The sequence below is a fragment of the Carcharodon carcharias genome, chromosome 14 (assembly GCF_017639515.1).
Source record: "Carcharodon carcharias isolate sCarCar2 chromosome 14, sCarCar2.pri, whole genome shotgun sequence".
NCBI classification, from domain to species: Eukaryota; Metazoa; Chordata; class Chondrichthyes; order Lamniformes; family Lamnidae; genus Carcharodon; species Carcharodon carcharias.
The window spans coordinates 143,487,157-143,503,622 of record NC_054480.1 but is presented as its reverse complement, the minus strand read 5'-3'; the positions used below and the strand labels follow the sequence as shown (position 1 = coordinate 143,503,622).

General features: G+C 39.6%; 1 protein-coding gene across 5 annotated transcripts in view; it reads right to left on the bottom strand.

Annotated features, from left to right (window-relative positions):
• The window catches only part of LOC121286953 (casein kinase I), a 106,179-nt gene that overhangs the window by 58,435 nt on the left and 31,278 nt on the right, over positions 1-16,466 (bottom strand). Inside the window, exon 2 of one of the 5 annotated variants that reach the window (XM_041204292.1) lies at positions 1,669-1,777. The exons of the other annotated variants lie outside the window; for them this stretch is intronic. The gene's annotated coding sequence lies outside the window, so the exon portion shown is untranslated. The remainder of the gene's footprint in view (positions 1-1,668; positions 1,778-16,466) is intronic. 5 annotated transcript variants of the gene reach the window in all.

Genomic DNA, 16,466 nt, shown 5'->3' with positions numbered 1-16,466 from the left:
TCAAGTCATCAACCTGAAAACCTTAACTCTATCAATGCTGATTCTGCAATGTACAGCATGTTCTGAAATTTAAGAAGTGGCATTTTTAAATTTTGCGAATGCTTGCAGTTTAAAACCTTAAGACATGACAGCTCATGTGTTTTCCAATGGTCGACCTGACTTTGCTACCAAAATAGGTAGGAAGGATCTGCTCTAAGATCAGCACCAATTCCTCCCATCTATTAATTGGCTACCATAAGATACTGGGAACCAACATGTAAAACTTTTCTTTCCCTATTTTCCTTGTGAAAAAAATGTCATAAGTGCTGCTGAATGCCTTACTTGGCATGGATTAGAATGCAGATGGGATTCAACCTTTATTTGTTTCTATTCCACAGCACTGAGGATTAATGCTCCAATGCTCTCAGGGTACAATCTAATTCTCATAATCCAAAGCTGCCAATTCAAATGATCTAAATTAATTTTTGGCACTAAATTCCCACTTTGCTGTGTTGATTAATTCAACTATTGGATAATCAATTTTTTTTTCAGCACAAAGAACTTTGAATCATTAGTAGATTAAATTCACAAGTTGGCTTTCCTTCAAGTACCTGTCACCACAGGTTATGTTAAAGCAATTCTGGCTTATACTGATGCTACTGTCAAGGCCAGTGCTTTCTAGATGCATGCCATAGTTGAAGATGGCATGTATTGTGAGAAGCAGCATCCTTGAAATGGAAGCACGGAATTCCTTCATTGAATCTCAGTGGGTGGGTGTACAAAGAAATCTCAGTTAAAAGCCTTCACTGTCTAAGTGCAGGGTGGAGTATTAGCAACAAGGATTACTTCATAAAGTTGTGCATTAAGGTTGACATTGAACATAATTAAAATTTACATTTATCCTAAGGCAGATTGGTTCAGATGTCACGGATGATAGGTGAGAAAAAATGTTCAAAAACTGATCAAAGACATTTTGGTTGCATGCTTACATATAATAGTTTTTGGTCGGTATCAGAGCTGATTACAAAATTCCAAAGATGGACATCTTTGTCCCTAATGCTGAAGCAAATTTAGTCCAAGATGGTTTCAACATCTTCACACCAGTCGTACAAGTCATTGTTGAATATTTCTCAGCACCTGTGTTTTTGAATGCTCCTTTGACTCAAATCCCTGTTTAATCCAGCAGTCAGAGGTGTGCATCTAACTGGGACTGTCCTTCATCTCTCTGCAGGTTAGAACTGCCTTGTCCCATGGATAACGTCAATGAACAAGCTCGCTTAATGCATTTAGAGGTTTCACATTGGCCATATGACAGTGTAAATGGATATGTGAATACCAATTACTGGAAAGAATCAACATCTGATACTAATTTACAAACAAGAGCACTATTTTCTTCCTTGTGCATTAGAATTAAATATGCAGTAAAGTTCAGCTGTTTGCCCCAAAATTGAGGCCCCCCCAACCCGTGATGATTTCCACTTGCCACTGATTTAGTTCCCACTGCTGCCTAGCTAGTCAAAATAAAACTTCACCAAAAATCTAATATTTCAAACAGGACTTCTGTTACAATGTTTCCTGCAACTGCCTACAATGTTCTTTCCCAGTGAAGAGTAATATAAACAAAAATTAAAAGTTTAACATGTACAGAATACAGAAGCATCACAAAAGATAGAGATCTAAAATCCTTACGAAAAATGGAAGGGGTGGTACGGGAGGAGGAAGAGGTATCATCAAATTGTCAGCTTTGCAGCATGGTACAAGCTTTTTTTAAACAGATTGTCACTTGGAGATTTCTCTGCTGAGATAAAAGCAATAAATTTTATTTGCGTGTGAAGGTTGAATGTATGTGGAAGTTTTAAATAGCATATTTGTTTAAATAGGGCACATAGGAGTTGTAGAACAAAATACTTCTCAGAAGCATTTAGTCTTATTCTGCCCTCCCCAGCAAAATAAGAAAGTGATTTAACTATAAAACTCTTTAGAAAAAGTGGGATAGTTGCTGTGCTGTCTTGAGAACCAATCAAGTGAATTCACTCTACAAATATATGTAGCTTTGCGAAAAGCAAAATATGACAGATGCTAGAAATCTGAAGTAAAAGTGCTGGAAACAATCAACAGGTCAGGCATCATCATCTGTGGAAAGTGAAATATCAGGTTAATGTTTCAAGTGCTGTCTGACATGCCGAGTGATTCCAGGCTTTTGTATTCTAACATGACTACACAGTCAATATATTATTCAGAAAATATGCCACTGCCACCCGTGTGCAAACAAAGACGAACAACTTATTTGTGACAGTTTTTTTACTTTGAAAACAAAATTGGAAATCACTTCTTCCCAGTTAATATTAAACGTTAGTCAATTTTCCGATATGACAATATCTTTACAGTGCAGGAGGAGGCCATTCAGCCCATTGAGTCTGCACTGGCTCTCAAAGAGCATTCCACCTAGTCCCACTCTCCTGCCTTATCCCCGTAACCCAACACATTCTTTCTTTTCAGGAAGCAATCCAAGTCACTTTTGAATACCTCAATCGAACCTGCCACCACCACCCTTTCAGGAAGTTTGTTCTAGACTCCAACCACCCTCTGGGTGAAAAAAATTTTCCTTAAGTTACGAGTTACAACTTGTAATTGCTTTGCTAATAATTTTTGGGTTCTTCAAATAAATTGCAGAAAACTAAAATGAAGCTAATTCTGGAAACACTCATGACCCTAATATAACATTTTAGTGATAAAAAACAAAACAACTGCGGATGCTGGAAATCCAAAACAAAAACAGAATTACCTGGAAAAACTCAGCAGGTCTGGCAGCATTGGCGGAGAAGAAAAGAGTTGACGTTTCGAGTCCTCATGACCCTTCGACAGAACTTGAGTTCGAGTCCAGGAAAGAGCTCTTTCCTGGACTCGAACTCAAGTTCTGTTGAAGGGTCATGAGGACTCGAAACGCCAACTCTTTTCTTCTCCGCCGATGCTGCCAGACCTGCTGAGTTTTTCCAGGTAATTCTGTTTTTGTTTAACATTTTAGTGCATTATTCTAATGAGTTTTTATCCCTGCAAACCATGAAAACATATATGCAACTTTCAGCAAAAACAAGAAAATGCATCTCTTAACAGTGAATTTGAGCAGTTAAATTATGCAAACCAGTAACATTATTACAGGTGGACAGAAAAAATTTCACAGCACTATCAAATTAGAGCAGTGGAGTTCTCCAAGTGTCCTGGCTGATATTTATTCCTCTCGGCTATCAGTTTAAGGGAAGGTTTTGTGAATTATACCTGGGTAGGCCAAGGCCATAGCTCAGATCAGACCACTGACCAGAAATAATACATTCGCCAAAATGATTACAGAAATGGAAGTTGGAATCAGCAGGCATTTTAGTTTCAAAGAATGCTTTGTAGGGTCAATAATGAGAACAACCTAGCCCAACATATGGATCCTGGTCAGTGATCAGCCAGTAAGGAAAAATGCTTTTTTTTGGTAAATTAAGAGCAAAAGACACTTCTCTTCAGATTTTTAGAATTTCCCTGCAGTCCCAAATCAGTTAGGCCAGGGCATACATTTCTTCTTTTTACCTCCAGCATAACCCACCATCTTTGATATCTATCTGGGTGAATTTAATCAGACTGATTACAAGCTTTCCATTAAATGAATGGTGTTCAGCATTCATCTGCTCAGGGATTTCTTTACCAAAATCTTTTCCCATCTTTGCATTGTGTTTTCCCAGGTATCCAGTTTAGACTTTTGAAACCTTGAGAAGGACAAAGTAGAAAAATCTTTTCCAATTGGCAGTGCCTTAACAAAGAAAATTTACAATTGAATTCTATGATGCCTTTAGACATAACAAATGATACTCTTGTAGGGTGCAGGAGAATCTGTTCTTTAAGTGGAAGATGGCATCAAATCTTTCTCAACGCATCAATGCTTACTATACACAAAGCCATGTGGGGCAGTTAAATGGCTGGTAAGGAAAGGCCCTACCTTAAAGGACCAGAATTAAGGCTGAGGGTCTAGGGCTGCTCTACTTTTTCACAATGAAAAAAGGGAGAGTTGGGAAAATGTAGTTGACTGTGGGCATAGCTGTTATACTGACCCTTCAGCTTTCCCACATAAAAAGGCAGCCCTAAACATTCCTGAAAGTCAGTTTGGTGCTATAAAGAAAATGTGAGGTCGCCCGCTGGAAGGTTATCTAAGTATTTTCAAACTGGATCATTGTACTTCAACCCTTATGAAAAATTGGTTAAGAGGAAGGTGGGCAAGCTACACATATGACAAATTGGAAAAGCCTCTAGTGTAAAGCTGCTTAGTAGCTAGTTAACTTACTAAAATTCTAAATAACATATAACTACAGGAACAGTAGCTATAAGACAAATAGTTAAAAAGCAACCACACACTCTGGTAAGGCAGCAATAGCCTTGAGAATACCAGCATTGGAGCAAAACATAAAATATAGTATCAACTGTGATTCACACTTCTTTTCTTACATGGAAAATTCTTCTCAATAGGAAGTCACTCATGCTATGATTAGCTCTGATCAATAAGCCCTATGCATTATGCATCAATATGTGCAGTGCAATTTGAACAGCAATTAACAATCATGAGAAAGTATTGCCAATGCTTCTTGTAATACACCTGAGGTTGCCTGGAGATTTTATTCCTCATTTACCTATTGTTCATATTGACATAGCAGATTTCAGAGTTTTAATCTCTCCTTTTCATTCATGTTTTGAATGAACAATGATGTGCTCTCCTCCCCAAGACAGTCAAAAAGAAACGTTGCTTTCAGGTATGTGTTCTAACTTCTGGACAAACAGTTGGGTTTTTCTAAATGTTTTCATTACATATTGATTCTACTTTCCCCAACTAATTGAAATACTGCATCAAGGTAAGCAAATGTCATAATGGAACTAATAATCAGAAGATCATAAACAGCACTGAAATATATTTTACAATAAAGTTGAAAGTGAAAAGTACAATTTAATCTTCATACAGGCTGCAGGTTCTAGAAAACTTCCATCTCACTAGCCAATCTGTTTTGCTCATTTTCAGCTTGCACTCTAGACACACCCATAGTGCTGTTCGGAAGGAAGTTCTGGGATTTTGATCCAGCGATAGTGAATGAACGGCAATATAGTTCCAAGTCAGGATGGTGCATGGCTTGCGGGGGAAACTTGCAAGTGTTCCCATCCATTTGTTGCCCTTGTCCTTCTAGATGGTAGAGCTCATGGGTTTGGAAGATTCTGTCGAAGGAGCCTTGGCAAGTTTCTGCAGTACATCTTGTAGATGGTGCATACTGCAGCCACTTTGCACTGGTGGTGGAGGGAGTGAATGTTTTATGCTGTACAACCATGCCTGGTAGGAACTGAACTGAGATTGCAAAAACTTATTTAAAAAGACTTTTCTCACACCACACTACAACTGGACAGCAGCAAAACATAGTGCTAACTACATGCTCGGACTTTCAGACCCAATACAAAATGATTGAATAATAGATGCTTCACGAAAAAAAAATCAATGTTTTGCCATTGTTGTTAGTTTTAGAAAACATGGTTCTACCTGTATAACTAACCTAGCTAAAAGTCACCACTGCTTCTCTATGAGACCACCAAGTGCCTACGAACATCAAATTTCAGTCCCTAAATTACTGGATGCCAATAGTACTTGCGCATTTATTTGCCTGATCAAACATGAGGACAATTCTGACTTGACTTTTTAGATTCGGCACCTGTTACAAGTACTACATCAAATGTGAGGTGCCGGTCAGAGATCCTTTGCTGAATACTTCAAAAACATTGGATCATCAGCAGTGCCGTCTACTTGATTACATTAAACAGAGGCTCCATCTCAGGTGGACATAAAAGGTCCCATGATACTATTTCAAAAAGGAGCAGTGTAGCCCTGGCCAATACTTATCCCTCAATAACAAACAGTAAAACAGATTATCTGGTCATTATCACATTGCTATTTCCTACATACAACAGCAACTCCATTCTGAAAGTGCTCCAATGGTCGTAGTGTGTTTTGGGACACCTTGAGGTAGTGAATGACATTATATACATACAAGTCTTTTTACAAAAGTTTAGACAAGATTGACAAATACAGTCTAACCTAGTTGAGTACCAGTCAACAGTTCCATGCTGGAATCCTTTTGTTATCTTCCATGAATGAAATAAACCACTGACTTTCAAAAGCCAAACTGATCTCAAGTCGATGTAATGTCTCGCATTGGCTTCCGATCCATCTGCTAGGGTCTTTAACATTATCTTGGATCAATGTGTAATCAAAGTTATGGTGGGACGCTCTTCACATTTCATGGTATTTGCCCCTTTCTCAAATGGGTCCACTAAACTCCTCAAAGAAACGTCTTCTGACTACTCTCCCTTAGTGTATATTTCCTTTTACAAGTTAACCAATTTTGTTGCCTTCTCTCCCAAGTCCTTTTATCATTTCTGTGGGGATTTCATTATATCCTTTTACTTTTCCTGCCTTCAGTTCTTTTATAGCTTTAAATATTTCACACTCCAGAAGATCAGGTCCTAAATCATCATCATCTTTCTCTGGTTCTAGCTCTGTTGGCTTGTCATCGGTGTATTCATTCCACCTATTCTTTACTTTCTCAGGTTCTATAAGCAGTGTACCATCTCTCTAATATCACTTCATCTTTGTAATGCATACCTCTCCTTCCAGCCGATTACTTTATTTTCTCAGCGTCCGTTCTTCCAATTCCTTGCACTGCTTTCCTCACTAACACCGTCTTACCTGCCTAGCCTCTCTTAGCTCATTGTTTAGTTTTTTACACATTAGTTTACCTTCATTAGTTTTTTGTTCTTCCACTTTATTCTCTCATTCATTTTCTTTACCATTTCTTCTGAGACCCATGGATTCTAATTCTTTTCCCTTTAACCACACCAATGTTTTCTTTAGCACTTTCTAAGAAGGCACTTTTCAATCCATCCCGCTGCTCATAGAAATTGCTTCCTGAACTGGTGCTAACCTCTAACTTTTTCTCAACTGCTTCACAAAACTTGGCCCCTCACAGCCTTGCACCTTTTCTCTATCCGACCTAGGCTAAGGATTTCAATTTTTTGATTCTGATAAAGACGTACTAGATAAAGTACAGAAAATGTCAAAGGAGGAGGTCAATCGGTGAAGACAGTGAGATGTGCAGACAACAGGCCCTAGTGGCTAGAACAGTATATGATCTACAGATACTAATGGATAGAAGGAAAGATAGAAAAACAGAAGTGTTAAAAGTTTACCAAATGGAAATTAAAAGTTATAAAGACTGGAAGATATAATGGTGGGAAAGCAGAGGTCAAGATAAATGGTCAACAGCTGGGTCAGGTCTCACAATTTAAGTACATGGGAAGTATCTTGTCTGAAGTGGGCTACTCCCATAAAGAAACAGAGCTAGAACGGCAATGGCAAAGAACATATTCTCCAAAGAAAGAAATGCTTAGCATAGGAATGAGCATAGATCAGAAAATAATTATCAGAGTGTGATTTGGAGTGCCCAGGACTGAAGCGTGGGCCATGAGGAAAGTAGACATCCAAAGTCTGTGATATGTGGGTCTGGAGGAGGATGGACTGGTTCAGTCGGAGGAGAACACAAGAACAATGAAGTAGTTGTTCTCAGGATGGTGGAAGAGGAAAGGTTGTTTGTGAGTATCAAGAAAGGTCAAACAAGGCCACATTCTTTAGGCATGAAAACTTGAAGGAGGCGAGTGAAGGAAGATTAGAGGGATGTATACCAAAAGGAAGAAAGAGAGTAATGATGTTAGACAACTTAAAATTGTAAAATGGGAGGTTCCAACGAGCAACTGAAGAGAAAGTGCAAGACCATGGAGAAATGAGCAGAGGACCTACTCTTAGGCAGACCACTACTACTGCTTGCGTAAGCTGTAACATTTAATGTAAATATATAATATTTAACGTTAAAAACAAACTGCAAATGCATCACTGAAACTCAGTTACATCACCTTCAACTTTCATAAAAATGGAACAATAAATAAAACACAATACTTCCTTGCAGGGGACCAGAAAAGGTAATGAATGCGTCCATCAGGTCAAGCCAACACTGTCAAAGCGCCCGAGAAGGAACTGATCACTTGAGTACAGGAAATATGAAGTAGTTACAAAATATTTTGTTGATATTTCCTATGTCATTCTTCTCACAGATAAAATGTAGAACTTTTGATGGGTGGAATCAGGATTCTCAATTTCTTCTGGAGGGTCATGACTGAAGAATCATTTTACAAAGTCCAGAAGAGAGCAACATGTTATTACATTTAATGAAGTATTTTAAAAAGGATTCCAAAAGATTTCTAAGTTCATCATGATACAAAGCTGACATATTGCTAACTGCCCTCACTCACCAACGACTGATCAGCGTACTGTAACAGGGCCAGAGTCCCAAGTTGGCTATTTTTGTGTAGTTTTTTTTAATGTATATAATTTAAGATTAAACAAATAAGGTCTTAAAGTGTACAGTTCTATGACATATTGGGAGGCACCAACAGGTCACACAATGCAACTTTTAAAAAAGGGGAAATGTTGCAAGGGTCAGCAAGATGAGGAAGCTACAGAAAATTAAAAGCTGAATTTCATTGAAAGGAGATGTGGTTCCAATGTTTGAAAGATATTCAGTATGTTTACATTAGGTCCGTTACTGCCAGCTATCAGTCACATATAATCAACACAGCCGGGATTGATAAGTCAATTTCTAGAAACTTAAAGTGATTATCTTTTCTCTCCTCAACTCCAACTTTTTTCTCCTGTCTGAAAGCAATGACATGTGAGCACATGGTTCTACCTTTTCATACTTCAATTAACTTGACAATCTTCTGGGACAAGCTTACGCAACAAATGCCAGTAAACCCCTATAGATTAATGGAGGTATGATAAACTGAATCCCATCCACATCGAGCACACACACACCAGCAGAAGTGACTTGCCAGCATTGGAAGCAGGAATCCATGTTAATTTATTCTGCCCTTCGCCAACCCATATAATCCATGAGAATGGAGGTTTATAGCATCCTACTGCTGCCCCCAAGGGCAACTAACACAGTTCAACAGTTACCTTGTTGAGAGAGATCAGCCCAAACTACAATGGCAGAGTTGCAGATTGGATTTAAAATCCTCAACGTGTTCATGCACGAAGAAATTGTTTGGGGGGGGTCACAGGGGCACAGACCAGGTGGGATGGGGTATTGTGGAGGGCTCCTGTGGGTAGGAAGGAAACAAACAGAGCGAATCTGAATCAGACAATAAAGCAGTGAGCGAAACATTTACATAAAGGCACAGTAGGTAACATGCAGCTTTCTCTACAAAGAACGTGCCACAGTTTTTAAAGAGGGACATGACAAAAAAAGATAAAATCAGAACAGCACACTAGATTTTAACAGTCTAATCTGCGAGAAACCCCCAAGCTGTTCAATATATTTTTTTTGGCCAGAGTTCAACATGTAGACTTTGCCCCAGCTGGAGTGTTGTGCCCAATTCTGAGTGTACATTTTTGGAAGGGCGTGAAGGGTTTGGAAGGGTACAATGAGGAATTACTAGAATGCTTCCAGACATGAAACATAATACATGTAGTTACATGGATTGATTGCAAAAGCTAGGATTTTTCACCTCAGAGCAGAGGAGGTTAAGGAGAGATTTGATAGAGGTGTTTAAAATCACGAAGGATTTTGATCGAGTAAATAAACAGGCACTGTTTCCAGTGGTTGAAATGCTGATAATCAGAGAGCACAGATGCAATGTGGCTGCCAAAGAATCAGAGGTGATACGAAGAAGAATATTTTTACACAATGAATGGTTAGTATTTGGAATGCACTGCCCAAAAGTATGGTGGAAACAGATTCAGTAGTAACTTTCAAAAGGGAATTGGATAAATTGGAGAAAAACTGCGGAGATATTGGGAAATAGCAGGGGAGTGAGATTAACTAAATTATTCTTCTAAAGAGCCAGCACCGATTCAATGGGCAACACAACTCCCTTCTGTGCTGTAATAGTCTAAATTGATAGCCTTTTCATTGCAGGTGAAGCATGCCATTTTTGAGACCCCCCCCACCCCCCACCAAATCAGCAGCAGGCCTCACATGCAGTATGAAACCTATCAGAAATACATGGCTGCATTTGAGGTTTGTTGTCCGTTCATGTCAAAGGCCAGAAAATGAAAATTGCAGTTTTTCTAAGGAGTTGCCTGTGGCCCCCGAGCCGTGGTGCATTTCTCTCAAAGTGAGGAATACGAATGCTGTGAACAAAAAAATTACCTGGTAATTATGCAATGCTGACGGGGCGCAACTAACTAGTCTCAAGAGAACCTCTTACATATAGAGCTTGCTCAAAGGCTGGAAACATAGGAATAAGTTAAACTTCAACTTTGTGGGCTTACAAGGCATCTAGAATAAAACCCTTTTCATTCTTAATCTACCAGTACTCCCTTAAACATGTATGACCAGGTAAAGTAACTGAAACTTGTTTCTTAACCAGAGAAAACGGTTGAGCATCAAGTCCTTCTGGTTTCATTTAGCACTTGAGGTCAGAAACATTTAACTGTGGTATTATAAACATACACAACTCACCACTACTCCTGAGCTGCCCTCGGTACAGAACAAAATAACTTAAGCTCAGCAAAATTACTGATGTAGATTTATTTTGTTCCCGCGTACCCAAAGAAGAAAAACCCTTTTCAGGAATTATCCAGCTTTTTATAATTAGACACAAATTAAAAAGGAATCATTCTGTGGGGTTGTTTCTTTTATTCAAATGACTTACATCTTTTACATACTTTAGAAGCGTAAACTAACATGACAAAATATTTGAGGAGATAGGTGGTATTATACATGGTCTCAGACTCCTGTAGTGTACGACACCGCAGGATATGCACAATTATCAGTTCATTGCGTTCTTTAAACAAAATTAACTGGCTGCTCAATAAAACACTCTGCCTGCCACCTCAACCGAAAAATGAAGCTCCATGCAAAATTGAAGAACTGCACCTCATCTTTTGAATAGGCATTATACAGCCTCTTGGACTCAACATAGTTCAACAGTTTCAGACTGTAACCTTTGCCCCCATTTGTTTCCCTGTTTTGCTTTTGCAGTCTTGTTTTCCTTTTACTTTACCTTCAGCTGTTCATCCTTTTACTATTCACATCTCCTCGTGACATCTTTTATATCTTTATTTGCCCCACTCCCTTCAGCCTTGCATCACCAACCCTTGTCATTTAATCTCAAATGTCTCCCCCCACCCACATCACAGACCTTCCTTTTTTTTCTTTTTATAACACTCCCCAGTTTCACTTGCTTTAAAACCTTATTGCATTCAAACTTTTCCTTGTTCCGATGAAAGGTCATTGACCTGTTTCTCTTCCCACAGAGAGATATCCCCACCATCATAGATGCAGTTGCCAGTCTTCAGACAATTCGATTCACTTCACATGATATCAAGAAACAGCTGAAGGCATTGTATACAGCAAAGGCTCTTGGCCCTAACAATATCCTGGCTGTAGTACTGAAGACATTCTCCAGAGCTAGCCGGGCCTCTAGCCAAGCTATTCCAGTACAGCTACAACATTGGCATTTACCCAATAATGTGGAAAATTGCCCAGGTATCTGGCCAAATACCATCCGTTCCCTTGCATCATCATCAGTCTACTCTTGATGATAAGCAAAGTGATGAAAGGTATCATCAACGGTGCTATCAAGCAGCATTTACTCAGCAAGACCCTGCTCATCAATGTTAAGTTCCGCAAGAGCCACACAGCTCCAGACTGTATTATCCAGGCCACATTATAACCTTGTTTCAAAGAGGGACTATGCCGCATTCAAGGGATGAAGTGCCAAGTGACTACCCTTGTCATCGAGGCACACTTGACTGAGTGTGGCATCAGGTGCCCTGACAAAATTGAAATGAAAAACAGGGGAGAAAATTCTCCATTGGTTGGAACCATACCTAGCACAAAGTGGTGGTCGTTGAAGGCCATTCATCCTAGCCACAGGATATTGAAGCAACTGACACCACCCTGAGGAATCCCAGCAGCAATGTCCTTCACTCCATCAAAAGGTCATAGGTGGGGATGTTTGCTGATGATTGCACAATGTTCAATACCATTTGCAAGTCAAACATGCTGCAAGACCTGGACAACATTAAAGCTTAAGATCATAAGTGGCAAGTAACATTTGTGCTGCACAAATGCGCAGGCAATCGCCATCTTCAACTAGAGAATATAACCATCTCCCCTTGACATTCAATGGTATTCCTACTGAAGTCCCCACCAATATTCTGGTGGGAGGGGCCTTGACTATTGGTCCAGTTCAGTTTCTGGTCAGCCATACAAATACTGTAGATACAAGAACAAGTCAGGGGCAAATGACTCCAGAGCTTGTGCACCATCTACAATGCACAAGTTAGGAATACTCTCCACAAGCCTGGTTGAGTATAGCTCAACTACTCAAGAAGCTCAACACCACCTAAGGCTTGATTAGCACCCCAACCACCACCATAAACATTCCCTCCCTTCACCATTGGAGCAGTGTGTACCATCTGCAAGATGCACTGTGCCAACTCGCCAAGGCTAAGCAAATAGCCCAAACACACAAACTCTAAAGAACAAGGGCCAACATGGGAACATCACCACCTGAAAGTTCACCTTCAATTCACACAACATCCTTTCACTGTTGGTGGATCAAAATCCTGGAACTCTCTCCCTAATGTCATTTGTAGGTGTGCCTACACCACATGGACTACACTGGTTCAGCAATTAGGTTAGGACAACAAATGCTGGCCTTGCCATCAATGCTCACATCCCAATTACTATGAAACAAAAAAAGGGGAAAAACTGACCTGAAGTTTAAATCCAGAGTTCAGGAATTCCAGTCCCATTAGGCCTCGGGACTTCTGCACACGTGCTGGTCAGGAAACGGCCACACCCGTACAGTTTATCTACTTTTGTGCCTTTAGGCTGGGAACCGGCCCTGCCCACATGCGTGAAGAAAAAGAGAAAAATGAAACAGCACTAAACAGCAGGTCAGGTGACCCGGTGAGGCACGCCATTAGAGTGGTATCCCAGGGAGCAGGACATGGGGGGACGACAGAGAGAAGGCGCCAAACAAAGATAATCCCAAACCAGGGAGTGGGGCAGAAACAGGTCCTAAAAAAAGGTCCCAGGTAAAGGACAAGGACAGAGCAACAGATCTTATTATGTAAAGTTGAGAAAAAGGAGCAGGGCTACAGGCTCCAAATTAAAGAGAGCGCAAGCAGACTTAAAGCAAAGTGGGCTCGAGAGAAGCCTGAAGATCCAAGACAGCAGCTGAAGGTGGGTGACTCTGTGCTGCGGGCCATAAGGGCAAAGGTACCCTTTGGAGCAGTGGTGTCCTGCTTGACATGGCCGATGATCTGAAAATGTGCATGGAAGGTGAAGCTTGAGTGTACGCCGAGATCCAAGAGAAAAAAATCTCAGAGGGTGAGAGAATTCCCAGGTAAGTTTCAAATGTGGAGATTGGAAACCTTCATGAGTAAAACTGTTTCTGAGAGACCGGTTGGCTCATGGTGTGACAAGCTTCTGGGTGGGTTGTTGAGAAATCCATAGGATCTGCTTTGGTCACATCTGTCATTTACTTTTGAGTGTGGTGTGCCTGTCCACGGTTCGCCAGTTGGTTCACATGTACTGCATACTTACCCTGAATATTAGAGTATAAGACAGGTATGGTGAATTGTTTTATCTTTCTGAATTCTGTAAAGAGATAGCTAGGGTGAAGGAATAATGAATATTTTAATCATTTTCTTGCATTTGTATCAAGATCTTTCCAATTTTTTTGTCTGGTGCAATATTGTTCATTTCTCTTGTTTAATAAGTGCTTTATTCCGTGTGTTAAAAGTTCCTAAGCAGACTCCTGCGAATTTATTCAGTAACTTACCTCCACGGTTTCTTAAAAAAAGGTTAGAATCTATCAAGCCAGGTTTCACTCTGGGATCTGACTTGCCCAGTATTATCAGCTGGGATCGTAACAAAAGAAGTAATTGTTAAAAAAAACTCTGCAAGAGACCAAGGACAGAAAGGTCAACATGAGAGCAAAGTGGAGAATTAAAATGACAGGTGACTGGAAGCTCAGGGTTATACTTGTGGATTGAACGGAGATGTTCCACATAGCAGTCTGCCAATATGCATTTGGTCTCCCTAATATAGAGCAGACAGGATCACTCACAATATGACTTTTTCATTAGCCAATGGAAACACACACGCAAAGTGAAGGTTCTATTCAGAATTTATTAGACTTCCGGCTTAGACATTATGTACTGATACCAATGAATCCAGGCAAACTATTTTTCTACTGCTTACCAAAGGGTCATAATAGTTAATTGGTTACTTAACAAATAATACATTGTAAGCTCAGTAATGGCATAAATAGCTGCAAAACATTTAGCCAGCAGCCACATGTACAGTTAACCTTCTTTTCCTACAAACCTGCAAATTGGGCAGCGTAATGCTAGATACTACCTCCATTGTTGAAACATCATTAATTTGTTTTTTTTAAACAAAGTAGTCACATTTAAAAGTATTTAAACCTGAACACAGCTGCCATTACTAAAGACCTGTAATGTTTCATGGAATGCTGCAGATTTATAAAAATCTTGCAGAACTTTCCCAGACCCTAAAGCAAATAATCTGCTACATCTGTGCTCCAATGATCCCCTTGTAAGTTTTATAACAAATTGCTTTCATAAATTCAGTTACCAACCACTCAAGTGCTTGTAATACCCACTAAATCCACAGCTGCATTAAGATTTGAACAACTTAAAATTACCACAGAGAAAACTGGAGAGTTTTAAAACAAGGAGGGTTTTTTTTTGAAAAATTCAATCCAATTCCATAAAAAACCAGGCAATGAGAATATTGTTACAGTGGAACCACTAGAAGGTCCCCATGGCATTGCCATGTGAAGTCCAGAACTGGGGGCATTTGAGTGCTTACTATAGTCTCACAGCAATCTAAACACAACAGTTTATACATTGTAATATAGCAAATGTACTGAGTAGTTTTATATCTAGAGGTATAGAATAGAAATGTTGAGCTTGGACAAGTAGTTATTTGGAGTATTGTGCTCAATCTTGGGTAGCCTACTATTGGAAAGATATAAAAGCAATGGAAAAGGTGCAGCATAGATTCACTCAGTGTTATTATAAAAGGTTACAGTTATCACATTGGAATTTAGAGAACCAAGGCCATCATTTCAGTCCAGTTGGCCAGGGTTCATAACAGAATACATCAACCACCATGTACATACTTCAATTGATTTCCTCAACAAATGTCTGTAAAACCCCCTAAAATTATATAAAGAATTTATGTATTTTCTTTCCCTTAGTGTCAAGATGTAGTTGACATCTACCTGTTCACCATGCTAACCTATACGTTTCTAGTCTTTCAGAATTCCTGTCACAATTTGCCACCAACAACATTTCAACACTGCACCTTCAATTCCCAAGTCCAGATTGTTTACACATACAAAAATGCATGCATAAACAGAGATACCTCTGGACTAGTCATGTACTTTGGATATATATGTACAAGGCCTGGAGAATCAGAATTGCTTGTCAGGTGACCTATGATTACAACAAGTAAACAGTGACATAGGGACAAAAAGCTAAAAACTGCAGTTGCTGAAAACTGGAAATCAACACAGAAAATACAGGTTTGACAGCATCTGTGGAGAAATCAGAGGAGATAATGTTGCTGGTGTGAACCCTCTGCCCAAAGCCATTGTGATGAAGGAAATCCTTTCTCTTCCTGAAGAATGGAAAACCATTTACCAATATTACACAGATCAGAATTTTACATTATAAAAAGGTTATTTAAAAATGACATGGGAAGCTAGGATGTAAACAAAGTGTGTACCATGTACAAGACAGTTCGATGATCTACAGAATTTGAACTCCTGTATTACTCTTATGCCAGCTGTGAGCTGCAAACTAGCCAAATGGTCACTGATCTTTTACACTTAAATAGTGTTCTTTTAGATGATTTTTTGAGGCTAGAGAAAAAGGAGTGTTGGAAAAGAATTATGGGCCCAGCAGCCAATAAAGGGGAAACAAACTCAGCCTGGTGTCATGCCAAGCACATGTTATGAACTTTCAGTCAATAATTTTTAAAAATTGCACACAAACAAGCTGTTAAGGTGGCTTCTGGAAATCATGTGATTTTTGCCATTTCAACTACAGACAGTATCGAGTCTCTGGCAAATACCAACTTAAAGATAGATATATTATTTCAGGGATTCACGGCCTTGTCTCCAAGGGAGCAGACTAGGAGGGAGGAGCACTGGAGCGGTGAGTATAAATCTAGCTTAACTCGGGGATTCACGGCCTTGTCTCTAGGTGGCAGACTCGGAGGGAGGAGCATCGGAACGGTGACTTTGGGGCACAGAGTAACTGAAGCCAAAAACTGAAAAAGTGACATCACAGGAAAGCTGTGACCTGATTGGTT